Source organism: Pan troglodytes, chromosome 5 (genome assembly GCF_028858775.2).
Source record: "Pan troglodytes isolate AG18354 chromosome 5, NHGRI_mPanTro3-v2.0_pri, whole genome shotgun sequence".
In the NCBI taxonomy this organism is placed as follows: Eukaryota; Metazoa; Chordata; class Mammalia; order Primates; family Hominidae; genus Pan; species Pan troglodytes.
Genome location: NC_072403.2, coordinates 38,641,250 through 38,654,349, shown reverse-complemented (window position 1 = coordinate 38,654,349; position 13,100 = coordinate 38,641,250). Strand labels below are relative to the sequence as shown.

The window sequence follows — 13,100 nt, the reverse complement described above, 5'->3', positions numbered from 1 at the left end:
CACAGATGCTCCTGTGATTCGTATTTTTCCCAGGTGCATCCTGAACCTTGGCAAAATAAACCTCTAATTGATTGAGACCTGCCTCAGTCACTTTTTGGCTTACACCAGGATTTCTTTCTTTTTAAAGCCTGAATAGAATTCCATTGTGTATACATACATTATCTTTACCCATTCATCTGCTGAATGACACAGGTTGATTTCATACCTTGACTATTGTGAATAATGCTGCAATAAACATGGGAGTGTGGATATATTTTCAACCTACTGATTTAAAATCCTTTGTCTGTATCCTGGAAGTGGGATTGCTACATCATATGGCAGTTCTATTTTAACTTTTTGAAGAACCTTCATAATGTTTTCCCTAGTGGCCATACTAATTTACATTCCCACCAACAGCGTGCAAATGTTCCCTTATCTCCACGTCCTTGTTAACACTTGTTATTGTTTGTCTTTTTGATAATAGTCATCCTGAAAAGCATGGATTGATATGTCATTGAGGTTTAAATTGAATATCTTAAGTTTTCCTATTTGAGGATATGAGTAGTCCCCCCAAAATATTACTGCTAATGTTGCTTTTTTGCATGAACCATGACCTTGAGCTGAGCTGGACACTTGAATTCTTGAGTACTTGGACATGAGCTTAAATAGGACTGAAATATTTTTTACATACCTGAATATTAGTTCTTCTCTCTGCTGGTAAGAACTTGTAGAAGAAGACGTTATAAAGATCTCATAGAGAGATATTTAAGGTTTGTCTGGGAATGAAGGAACATGATGACTACAAATCTAGAAGCTGGGGAAGAGTTGTCTCTGGAAATATCCCAGGCATTACTAGGGAACCAGAAGTAGAGACGAACAGATATGTTGCAAAGAGTGACATGTGTAGGTTAGCTCTGGGTGATGAAATCGTCAGTGGTCCAGCTGAGGTGATGCATGGATGAGATTGACTGGAAGAAGAAACCTGTAGAAACAGATCAGGAAACAAAGCTCCATTGTACACACATCCATAGCAGGCAGCCTGGGTTTTCGTCCCAGTCTTCTTCTGTTTTCAAGGGCCATTTCCATACTGCATGAGAAGCGTGAGCTCTGGACTCCTGTGCCAGAGATCACTCACCTTCCCCATTTCCCCCAAGTGTCCCAAATGCCTTGTATCATCTGATTTTCTATCTTCCTGCTAAAGCTTTTCCCATACTCCTAGCCCTTCACCCTGCGGTATCCTCCAAGTCCTTACCTGACTTCCACTATGGAGTTTCTCCATGGTTACTTGCTTGAAGGAGGCACTGTTTGAGCACAGCCTCTGAATGCTACAGACTCTCTCTTCAGATTTTCTAAATTGTCATTTTAAAGAGATAACTGTTTAAAGAGAAAAGGCCTACCTTATATGTGTCATGAAAAATTCATGTAACTGGTTACCTAAAAGTTGATATAAGAGAAATATGTAAGTAGCTTCACAAGGTTTTGAAAAATTTGAAGATAATTACTTGATAAATTTTTATTAAAGGAAAATGATATTCTGGGGCCGTATTTCTAATTATGTTACCACTGGCATTAAGGAGGCCACAGAACCTTTCTGACTCTACAGTGTTTCTTGATTCTGGAAGTAATTGCAGGACAGAGTCCTGGATAACCCTTCTGGTGACAGGATGACTCCTGTGTTTACATTCAACTGCACTGACCAGGCACAGATTCTAAGAGATGCTGACCAGGGAAGATGATTTCTCCCTTGTTTCCACAAAGAAGGAGTCCACAACCTTTTTCTGCCCTGAAAGAAGAGACAATGTGCCCTGGGGAGAGTCTCCCTAGTGTAACCTTGACCCATAATAACAGCAGTGTCTTTATCCCATCTTCCCACATGGGGTGCGTGCGGTCTCATCCTAAGTGCTCTGTCCCCACAGAGGCCGGGCGGGTGATTTGGGTGAGGCATTCAGAATCAGGATGCTTGTCTGAGTTGCCTTCCTCTGGCCAGGCCAATAGTGGCTGCCCTGAGTAATGGAGCAGGGATAGGAACATTGCAAAGAACTGTAGAGAAGGCTGGATCAGGGGGACACAACTGGCAGAAGCCCCAAACCAAAGCCTTTTAGATTAGGTGTTTTTTGTTTTGTTTTGTTTTGTTTTGAGACAGAGTTTTGCTCTTGTCTCCCAGGCTGGAGTGCAATGGAGTGCAATGGCGTGAACTCAGCTCACTGCAACCTCTGCCTCCTGGGTTCAAGCGATTCGCCTGCCTCAGCCTACTGAGTAATTGAGATTACAGGCATGGACCACCACACCCGGCTAATTTTTTTTATTTTTGGTAGAGACGGGTTTCACCATGTTGGCCAGGCTGGTCTCAAATTCCTGACCTCAAGTGATCTGCCTGCCTTGGCCTCCCAAAGTGCTAGAAAATTACAGGGGTGAGCCACCGCACCTGGCCTCAGATGAGGTTTTAGCCAGTCAGAAGATGGCTCTGACACTTTCGTTGCTAGTTGAAAAGTCTGTGTGGCCAGGTGTGGTGGCTCACACCTATAATCCCAGTGCTTTGGGAGGCCGAGGTGGGAGGATTGCTTGAGGCCAGGACATTGAAACCAACCTGGGCAACATAGCAAAACCCTATTTCTATAACAAATTTTTAAAAAATTAGACAGAATGGCGGTGTGTGCCTGTACTCCCAGCTACTTGGGAGGCTCAGACAGGAGGATCACTTGAGCCTAAGAGGTTGAGGCTGCAGTGTGCCATGATCATGCCAGTGTACTCCAGCCTAGGTGATAGAGCCAGACCCTGTCCCTAAAAAAGAAAGGAAAAGAAAAAAGGAAAATTAAAAAAAAGGAAAACAAAAGAAAAAAGTCTGTTTGAAGAGGCCCATGAGACTGGGGAGTCCCTAGGTTTGACGTAGACTTTGCCTCACAGCCCCAGAATAAACCTGAGGGAAGTTTCTCCCTTTGAACAGGAAGAAGGGGTGGGCCAGAGGCCTCTATTCTGAGGGACGCTGGGGTGGGGACTGAGAGGACATTGAGGGCATCTTCAGGTTCCTCTCTGCCTATTCCTTCTTGCCCCCAATTCCGTTCTAGGTCTGAGTTTGATGTTCCTCCTTTATGCTTCCATCGCACCAGTGGAGACCCTCCTTAGACTGGGGGTTACCCTGATCCTGAGTACACCACTGCTGCTAGAAGCCCAGTAACAACGTTCCCAGTCTCAGGTGATCTAAACCTATGCACAGAATAATACAGAATATTAGAGTGGCTCAATGCTTTCATGTGCCACTGTTGCAAACCTCTTGCTACTGTCTCTTCCCTGTTTCTTTTTACCTGGTAAACATATTCTGCTTTTAGATCCTCTCTATCTTCTACTTTACTAATATACAGGGAAGAGTGGGAGGAAGGGAGACAAGAAGAGAGGTGGAGATATTTATTGTCTTGGTTACGATTACCAGTAATGTTTGTCAGGCATTGTTTTAATTGCTTTATAACCATTAGTACTATCCCTAGCCATGGGCAACGTAAGCCTGATAAGTAAGAAATTTATTTATAAAAACACATTGGTACCTCTGCCATTTTGGATTTGATGTTTAGGGCTGGCCCAATATGACCTGTAACTAAACATTTGCTCCATCATTAATACGATTCAGCCCCCAGGAAATTCTTCTTCATAGCTTTTGCTCTCTATCCTCAAAACTAAATGTGACGGTGTCTGAATACTGTAAAATTTGTGTATTGTGCCTTTGCTCATATCAGATGCACCTGTTTCATGGTTCAGGGAGGATTTAAGCAGCTGAAGAACTTACAAGAGAAAAGTCAACAAATACTTTCACTCAAAGATCATGAATGCAATACCTTCTTGCATAATAAAGAATCACTTGCCAGTAGGGCTGGGTGTCAACCTTTTTTTTTTTTCTTGTTGCTCCTATTAGCCTGATAGTTACACATAACAGTGGAGGAGGCTTTTGTAATACTAAACTAGTCATATTAATGTTAAATTTGTATATGTGAAGATCTAGATGTAAAATGCATAAAACGTGATCCACATTTTGCAAAGAGAAGCCTGGGGGTGAAAAGGAGTTCAGTAATTTGTTGACTCTCATAAAGCACATTAGTGGTAGAACTGCAACTCACCATCATTTCCTTCTAAGAACTTTGCTCTTCTCACCAAAACTTAAGGCCCCTCAGAGTGTCTAATAGAAGTGAACATTTCTGTGACAATTTTCTGTTCCCTGAAATATGATCCTCACTTAATTTGCCCTACTAAAAATCCCAAGTATAAGAACAATAGGTTGTAAGATGTCTACTCTTGAATCACATTTGTCTTTTGCTTCTTAAAACCCCTAAGCCATTCAATCTTCAGCTATTCAGAAATCTTCACCCCAAATGTTCATCTAGTGCAATTTGAAGAAGAAACAGTGCCAGGCATTGGAGTGAGAATCTTCACAGAAAAATGTCTGCCCAGAGGCAGATGAGGTCCTTCAGCTCCAGTGCTGATTGGTTCCTTTCCTAGGGACTCCCCAATCCTACCACACATGGAAACATCCAGAGGTTTTTATTCTTTCCGGCGGGTACATAAGATCCATTAGGTTTGAGCTGTGTTGACTACCACTGCTTTTTCCTTGGTCTCAATTATGTCTTGGAAGATGGCTCTGCAGATCCCTGGAGGCTTTTGGGCAGCAGCTGTGACCGTGATGCTGGTGATGCTGAGCACCCCAGTGGCTGAGGCCAGAGACTTTCCCAGTAAGTGCAGGGCAGCTGCTCTTGAGAGCCACCACTGTGGGAACAGGCTCTCCTTGGGTTGGAGTATGGGGGATGGTGATCTCCATGATCTCAGAACACAGTCTTTTATCACCATTTATTCTTTTTGGGAAATAGAGCTATGTTGCATTTTTATTTCCACCTTATAATGGGTGAGGTGAGGATAATCCAACCCCAATCCCACAGGTTTAAACCTGAAGGAGGAGAGAGGAAAGAGGAGACAAAGTGTGCATTCACTACCCATGACAGGACAAAGTGACCGTGGAGTGATTTTTGAAGATATGCATTTCCCCAAAGACACAGTAGGATTTTTCTGCACTGGGAAAATGAAAGGCAGCAATGGTGTCTGTAGTCTCTGTATTAGAGGTAAAGGAGTCTATACTACTGACTCGAGTGGAGAGTTTGTGGAGGCAAACTCTTAGTACTGAGGGAAGGTGGCTGGATGACCACAGACAGGGAGTCTTACTTTGGGTTTCACTGATTTATGGGCAAAAGGTGACTTGAGTGGGATTCAGGGACCTGAGTTGATGGTGGACTGAATTTAGTATGATGGAAAGGAGGAGGTAAAGAAGGGAAATAATACACATTGAGAAACCACTCCATTCAGACACAGGACAGTACTTTCTATAAATCCTCTCTCACTCCTCCTAACATCCTATGTGTAGGTATCATGATTTTCCTTTTACGTAATTATACTTGTGATATGGATATTCTGTTAAGTAACCTGCCCAAGTTGATGATTGACTCAGTTTAATTGGACCCTATAGAATTCAAAAGCTTGGGCTCTTTCCATGAATAAATGTTTCCTTCTAGGACTCCGGAGGTGTAGGTCCTTTCTAACACAGAAGTGAGTGAACCTCACAGGGCACTTGGGCGGGTATAGCAGAAAGAGAGTAAATCCAGGCATGGGTTTACTTGGTCTCTTGCCCAGGGACCAAGAGAATACTTACATCAGGATGAGAACAAGCTTAATTCCTGAACCTTTCTCGTTATTCCCTTGAACTCTCAAATTTATGTGGATAACTCTGTCTCTGAGATTCCCAAGAGCTCCATGGAAAATGGGATTTCATGCGAGAACGCCCTGATCTAAGAGCAGAGGTCAATGTCGAATCGGTCCGACTGCCCTCTTCACTTGGTTCACAGGCTCAGGCAGGGACTGGGCTTTCCCTCTTACCTCCCTAAAGGAAGGCAGATTCCCGAGGCCCTCAGAGAGGGCGGGCAGGGCTGGGGCAGAGATGCCTCGAGGATCCCAGGTCCGGAGCACGAGGCACGGGCCCAGCCAAGAACTCAATTTCGCGTGGACGGATTTCGCAGCTGCTGGCCGGGTCAGGGCAGCGGCTGAAGGGTGCGGTCCGGCTGGGGGCTGGGGCTAGGGCCGTGCTGGGGCCTGACTGACCCGCCGTGATTCTCCGCAGAGGATTTCTTGGTCCAGTTTAAGGGCATGTGCTACTTCACCAACGGGACAGAGCGCGTGCGGGGTGTGGCCAGATACATCTATAACCGCGAGGAGTACGGGCGCTTCGACAGCGACGTTGGGGAGTTCCAGGCGGTGACCGAGCTGGGGCGGAGCATCGAGGACTGGAACAACTATAAGGACTTCTTGGAGCAGGAGCGGGCCGCGGTGGACAAGGTGTGCAGACACAACTACGAGGCGGAGCTACGCACGACCTTGCAGCGGCAAGGTGAGCCTCGTGGTCCTTCCGCGGTGCTCACCCTTGGCCGGGGCCCGAGTCTCTGCGCACAGAGGGGCGAGGACGGCGTGGCCTCAGGGACCGAGCCCTGGTCCATCCCAGGGTACAGGAAGGTGGCGGGGATTTGGAGGCTGGGGTAGTATCGGAGGGGCGGGGATCTAGGGCAGAGCAGGGGGATGCACAAAAGCATCCCTTAGTTCCCTGCAGGGTTGGGTTAGGCTGCCCAGTGTGTCCCCAGCCTCCCCGTCCATCGGCCTTGTCCTCTGCTCTGCATGTTCTTGCCTCGTGCTTTATGCGTTTGCCTACTCGTGCCTCACCTTCGCTAAGCAGTTCTTTCTGCCCCGAATGCCCGCCCTCTTCCCCTGCCCGCCCGCCCCACTAGCACTGCCCCACCCAGCAAGGCCCACTTGCACAGCTCGCACCGCAGGAAGCTTCAGGCTTGGCCTGGTGGAGTTAGGGCTGCTCCACAACTGCGCGCAGGGCATCCAGCAATTACAGTTGTGAAATAAGATATTTTAACTTTTGGCTTCAAATTATTATTCATCGTAATTCTGTTTTCCTAAACGGCTCTCATTCATGGCGGAACTCTTTGAGGTGAGAGTGTTTTAATCATTGCATGCCTAGTACCTGACTCGTGGACTGGCATGTGGTATGAGCTCAATGATCTTCTGTTAAATTAATGAATAAATGTGCTCAGCTGCCCATCCACTTAGGCTCAAGGGAAAGCAGAGGATAAATAGAGCCTTAAAGATGGACTTTATCAATTATTTTCTATTATTTTGCTTAATGCTTTAAACTCGTATTGACTTGGATCTTAGTAAGGTTTGTGAATGCAGTCTGGGGAAAAAGGTGTTTGCTGAAAATAAAAACAACGCTTGAATGGTGTTATAAGGCAGTTTTAATTTCTTAGAAAAGCTGAACAAATGGCACAATGAAAAGAGCAGAAGCTTTGGAATACATAGATTGAAGCCACTAAATTATTGAATAAAAATAGTTTCAGGTTGCTTTTGGAGTAGATTTTCTCACTCCCCCCATCACTATCCACTTCAGGGATAAACATTCTGAAAGTCAATTTTACCCACTTAGTGAGCACTTATTTCTAGACAATTGCCTTAGCAAACACCATCTAAGTTATGTCATTTAATAGCACAGTTACCTGTGCATTAGAGATTAGCATCGCCACTTTATATATCGTAATATTGGTACATGATAAACACTTTAAGTAATCAACCCACAATTATGCACCAGGACCTGAAGCCTCCCCCAAATACACAGCATTCTTTTATGTTCTTCAATACTCATCTACACAGCCTAAGGGAAGTAAAGCCTTGTTAAAGCCAATTTTGACAAGAAGCAGCAATGGGTCTATTCCTGCCTGTTTTCACTGTTAATGGGACAAAATGATACTTTCAAGGCATTGAAAATTCACTGATTAATCAATCCCTAGTCTGACCCCAGTGTTATCTATGCAGGTTCACAAAACTTCCTTGCCTTCTTCTGACCCACATCCTAATGCTGTCAAGTATTTATATTTTTGCCATTTCAAGTCTATTTCTATAAAAGTTATTCTATCATTTTTTTCTCATGAATTTGTGCCCTTTATTTTTACTTTCAGTCTTTTTAAGATGAACAAATCTTGTAAGTCCCCACATAGCTGACTGTTATTTCAGTCAGACTCCAGGAAGGAGGGCCTAAAGAAAAGTTCAAGTCCAAGCAGAAACCAAGATTCCTTCCAGACAATGGCTCATAAGTGCCATTTAATTGGGGTGCTACCTGCTGACCTCAGCAAATCCCAGCTATATGTATATGTTTGCATTACAGGCACATTCACCCAGACCAACCTCTGCATGGATCTCAGAATATTTCCTGTGGAGAACGTACATGATAATGTCTGATTTCAGAACAAGAAAGTAATTCTCAATAGCAAGGGGATGGAGTAGGGTAGGCAGCTAGTAATTACACTATCTTGAGTGTTAAAAGGAAATTAAGAAAAAGCAGGAAAATGAGAGAACATATTACCAAGTAAATAAAGCATACATTAAATATTTACTATAATTTTACACTAAAGAAATAAAGGAAATGCAGTAAAATGGCCAGAGAAGTAAAGGTTAAGATGTATAAAATATGCAGGGAAAGGTGTGTCATTTTTGACCATGAACAGCGCTCTGAGAAGATAAAGGAATTGAGTTATGGGCAAACATGATGTTTGATCAGTGTTAGTTTTTTTCAAGGCCTGCCTACTTTTCCTTCAAATATTACAAACTTTTGAAATAACATTCAATTTTTTTGGTCTCTGTTACTAGATTGCAAGTTCTATAAAGGCAGGAACCAGGGTCTGTTGTTTATTTTTGGATTCTCAGTGATTGTCAAATCTATATTTGTTGAAGGAACCTTAATCCAAGACTTGGACTCCAGGTATCTTTCCATTCTGGTTCCAAGGAGGGACCTTCCTCACAGCAGGCATGCTGTGTGGTCTCACATCTCACTCCTATATCTTTCCCTGTCTGTTACTGCCCTCAGTGGAGCCCACAGTGACCATCTCCCCATCCAGGACAGAGGCCCTCAACCACCACAACCTGCTGGTCTGCTCGGTGACAGATTTCTATCCAGCCCAGATCAAAGTCCGGTGGTTTCGGAATGACCAGGAGGAGACAGCCGGTGTTGTGTCCACCTCCCTCATTAGGAACGGTGACTGGACCTTCCAGATTCTGGTGATGCTGGAAATAACTCCCCAGCATGGAGACATCTACACCTGCCACGTGGAGCACCCCAGCCTCCAGAGCCCCATCACCGTGGAGTGGCGTAAGGGGAAACTGGTTTCCTTTTACTGTGGGCCCCACAAGACAAAGGGCAGAGCTCCCGCTGATCCTTCCCATCCCATCTCTTGTCCCTGACATCACTACTGAGCTGGGAATCACAGGAGACTAGAGCACCTGTTGCCCCATGGCGAGCACATCAGATGAATCCTGATCTCTTTGTCTTTCCAGATACCAGGGAGATCACTTTCCACATTTGTGTTAGTCCATTCTTGTACTGCTACAAAGAAATCTCTGAGACTGAGTAATTTATAAAGAAAAGAGGTTTAATTGGCTCTTCTCACTCCACTATAAAGAAATACCTGAGAATGGGTAATTTATAAAGAGAAGAGGTTTAATTGGCTTATGATTCTGAGGCTGTAGGGGAAGCATAGTGGCTTCTGCTTATGAGGAGACATAAGGAAGCTCCTAATCATGGCAGAAGGAAAAGAGGGAGTGAGGTGTCTCACATGGCAGGGGCAGGAGCATGAGAGAGAGGGGGTTGGTGCTACGCAGTTTTACATAACCAGGTCTCATGAGAACTCACTATTGTAATGACAGTACTAAGGGAGATGGTGACAAGAATCTGGTCTAATGATCCAGTCACCTCCCACCAGGCTCTATCTCCAACATTGTTAATTACAATTGAACATGAAATTTGGGTGGGGCCACAGAATCAAACCATATCAACACTACTAAAGCCCCAGAACCAGCTCTGACAGCTATGAGAGACTGACTTAGGGCTGGTGACTGGGGCCTTAGGGTTTAAGGTTATGGATGAAGTCCTGAGGGGCAGGGGTGTGCTTCCTCCTCTCCCTCACCCACCTATTGTGTCCAAAGACCTACTGGCTGGTCTTTCTCTTCCCTAGGGTGGTCAGACTGGAGAACTAGTGTCCCCTGACATCTCCACCTCCTGTACCAAGGACATTATGGGGTGTGGGGACAAACACTCACACTCAGGCTCTGCTCCTTAGGGGCTCAGTCTGAATCTGCCCAGAGCAAGATGCTGAGTGGTGTTGGAGGCTTCGTGCTGGGGCTGATCTTCCTCGGGCTGGGCCTTATCATCCGTCACAGGGGTCAGAAAGGTGAGGAACCCAAGGGGGAAATGGGGAAGATGGGCTGTGACCCAGACCCTCTATTCAGAGAGGTTCTGTCTCTAGATGTAGCTCTTTCCTCCTTACCCTGAGAGGAAGTGCGAGGAGACAGGACAAGATTGGAGGAGGCATTGGAATCTGATTTTACTGGGTGAATGGTAGCGCTGCCAGAGCTGACTGATAGAGCTTATTCCAGGGCATCCTTACCGTTCATCATCGTCTCACTGGCTCCTTTCTAAAAGCTTCCTCCATTAAGAGGGTCAGAGCCTTGGCCTCCTTGTCTTCTAGTGACAATTTCCTTTGTTTTGGGGGATTTTAACTTAGGGTGCTTAAGGACTTAAAGAACATGGGAGGGAAGAGGATATAACCCCAATTAAACTACATGTGTCATTTTCCTTTGGGGTAAGATAGTGGTTGTTTGTTTAACAAGACCTTTCTCTGTATAACTTCCTTTTGTAGGACCTCGAGGGCCTCCACCAGCAGGTAATATTTCAGCCATGATCCAGTCAGGGGAGAGGGCACAGTCATAAGAGGGAAGAGCCATGGTGAAACCGCATCTCTACTAAAAATACAAAAATTAGCTGGACGTGGTGGTGTGCATCTGTAATCCCGGCTACTTGGGAGGTTGAACCCAGGAGGCAGAGGTTGCAGTGAGCCAAGATGGCGCCACTGCACTCCAGTCTGGGCGATAGAGCTAGAGTCTGTCTCAAAAAAAAAAAAAAGAAGAGCATGAGCGGAGTGTTCCAGGGCACAGTGGTCTCTGTTCATGGCCTGTTTGCTGCTATGAGGGTTAAGACTTAGGGGAGAAGTTTGCCAGTTTCTACGAATCTCCAGAGATTGTTTCCTAGAACCAGGCCTTAACTTTGGTGGCATCTTTTTGTGAAATGTGGGGACAGAGCCACATCTTGAATGTGAGATAGTAGGGTGATGCCCACTTCGTGCCACATTTTGTTAGCTACTGCCTGTAGGCATTTTCAGTGACTAAAAGAGGCTGCTAGTGGTGGAGATGAAGTGTCACCCAATTTACTAAAAAAATCAAACTCTTCATATTACCCAGAAGGGTAACTGCTGTTCCCCCACCTCCACATATCTGCATCAAGCTGAAGTTCTGTGTCCTCATGAGCTGATTTTACCTTTACACAGATATTGGGGAACATGATGACAATATGCCCTGGACCTCAGCATCCTCTGTTTGATGCTGCAGAGGAAACTGAGGACTGGGGGAGAGGGTGTGTCCCTCAGGGTACCCTGTGTTGATCATGCCTCGTCTCTCTTCTCCAGGACTCCTGCACTGACTCCTGAGGACTTTTGTCTGGGATTGGTCATCACTCTTCTGTAATGCCCACCTGCCCCTGCCCAGAATTCCTAGCTGCCTGTGTCATCCTGTCCCACTGAGGTCAGAGTCCTACAGTGGCTCACGCAGCCACAGGTCACCTTCTGTGATCCCCACCCCAAGGCACTGGCGGTGACTCTGCTTCCTGCACTGACCCAGAGCCTCTGCCTGTGCACTGCAAGCTGTGTCTACTCAGGCCCCAAGGGGCATCTCTGTTTCCATTCTCCCCCCACAGACCTGTCAAGAGAAGCATGACAAATAAAATCATTTACCTGACTTTAGTGCTTTTTCCCATAATTAAACCTGATTCTGAGTTATCTGTATTTGGAACTTCCTTAACTAAGCAGAGGTAGGAAACCACTGCCAAGTGAAGGAACATACCTTGAGGTGACCCAGCCAAACCATGGCTAGAAAGAGGGTTGTACTTTGAAAAGACACTGAAAGCATCTTGGGGTGCAAAATAAGGGTAGGCAGAGGAGGTAGAAAATCAATTCAGTCATCACATCATTCATGGTTCTTTAATACTGATGTTCAGTGCAATGGCCTTAGGACATCCCAGCCTCTCTTCCGGTTTGGCGAGTGTTGTCTAAGTAAGCATGGTGGAATTGTTTGGGGACAACTATAGTGACTGATGTTTCAAATATATTCTGGCTGGCAAGTCACATCAATCAAGACTAATTTTTATTTTTAAGAAAGCATAACCAGCAATGAAAGTACTATTTTTGGTTCCAAATGATAGACACTCAACCCAAAGATATTTGATTCATGTTACAAGGAATGTTGGTTTCAGAAGTGACTAGTTCCAGATATTCAATGAGATCTTCATCTCTCTCTTCTCTTTCTGTTATAGTTCCATCTGTGCATCCTCCTCTCCTCTCCGTGTGTCTCTTTGTCCCTGTGTAGTTCTTTCTGTGTGTCTCTCTCCAGTTTTGTCTTTGTTCCCTTCTTGTGTCTCTTTCACTGCATTGTTGCCTTTCTCTATGTTTGTAATCCTTTGGCACTATTTATCTGCATTTCTTTCTCTTTTTCTTTTTGCATCTCTTTATTTTCTGCATCTTTCTTATCACCTCACAGCTTATCTCATCTCTCTCTTCGTGTGAGTGTGTGTGCGTGCGTGTGTGTGTGTCTGTCTTTGTTGTATATGTTTCTGAAGTGTCTACCAGAGTTTTAATAATTTGGGGAAAGATTCTGATTGTCCAAGCCTGGGTAACATGCACACCTCCCAAACACACCATCCTGTGCACGGGATGCTGCCAGCCAGCATGCTCATCCCTCTTATTAGGAATGAGGACTGGGTTTTCCAGATCCTTCTGATGCTGGAAATGACTTCCAGTGTGCAGATGTCTACACCAGCCATGTGGAGCACCTCAGCCTCCAGAGCCTCCTCACAGTAGAGTGGTGTAGGGGAAGTTTGCTTCTTGTGGAGCACACAGGTCAAACGGCAGAGCTTCCTCTGGTTCTAGGGTCCCTCAGTT

The 13,100-nt window shown here is 45.3% G+C and overlaps 1 pseudogene across 2 annotated transcripts in view; it reads left to right on the top strand.

The window, feature by feature from the left end:
* Nucleotides 1-11,901, top strand: part of PATR-DQB2 (major histocompatibility complex, class II, DQ beta 2 (pseudogene)) — a 36,210-nt pseudogene extending 24,309 nt beyond the window's left edge. The window contains exons 5-10 of one of the 2 annotated variants that reach the window (XR_010157968.1): nt 4,598-4,694; nt 6,128-6,394; nt 8,924-9,205; nt 10,173-10,283; nt 10,752-10,775; nt 11,574-11,901. The product of XR_010157968.1 is annotated as a major histocompatibility complex, class II, DQ beta 2 (pseudogene), transcript variant X2 (transcript). Of the gene's footprint in view, nt 1-2,289; nt 4,695-6,127; nt 6,395-8,923; nt 9,206-10,172; nt 10,284-10,751; nt 10,776-11,573 lie in introns of those variants that run through there. The other variant, XR_001718365.4, reaches the window with a different exon arrangement.
* Nucleotides 11,902-13,100: the final 1,199 nt, after the last annotated feature.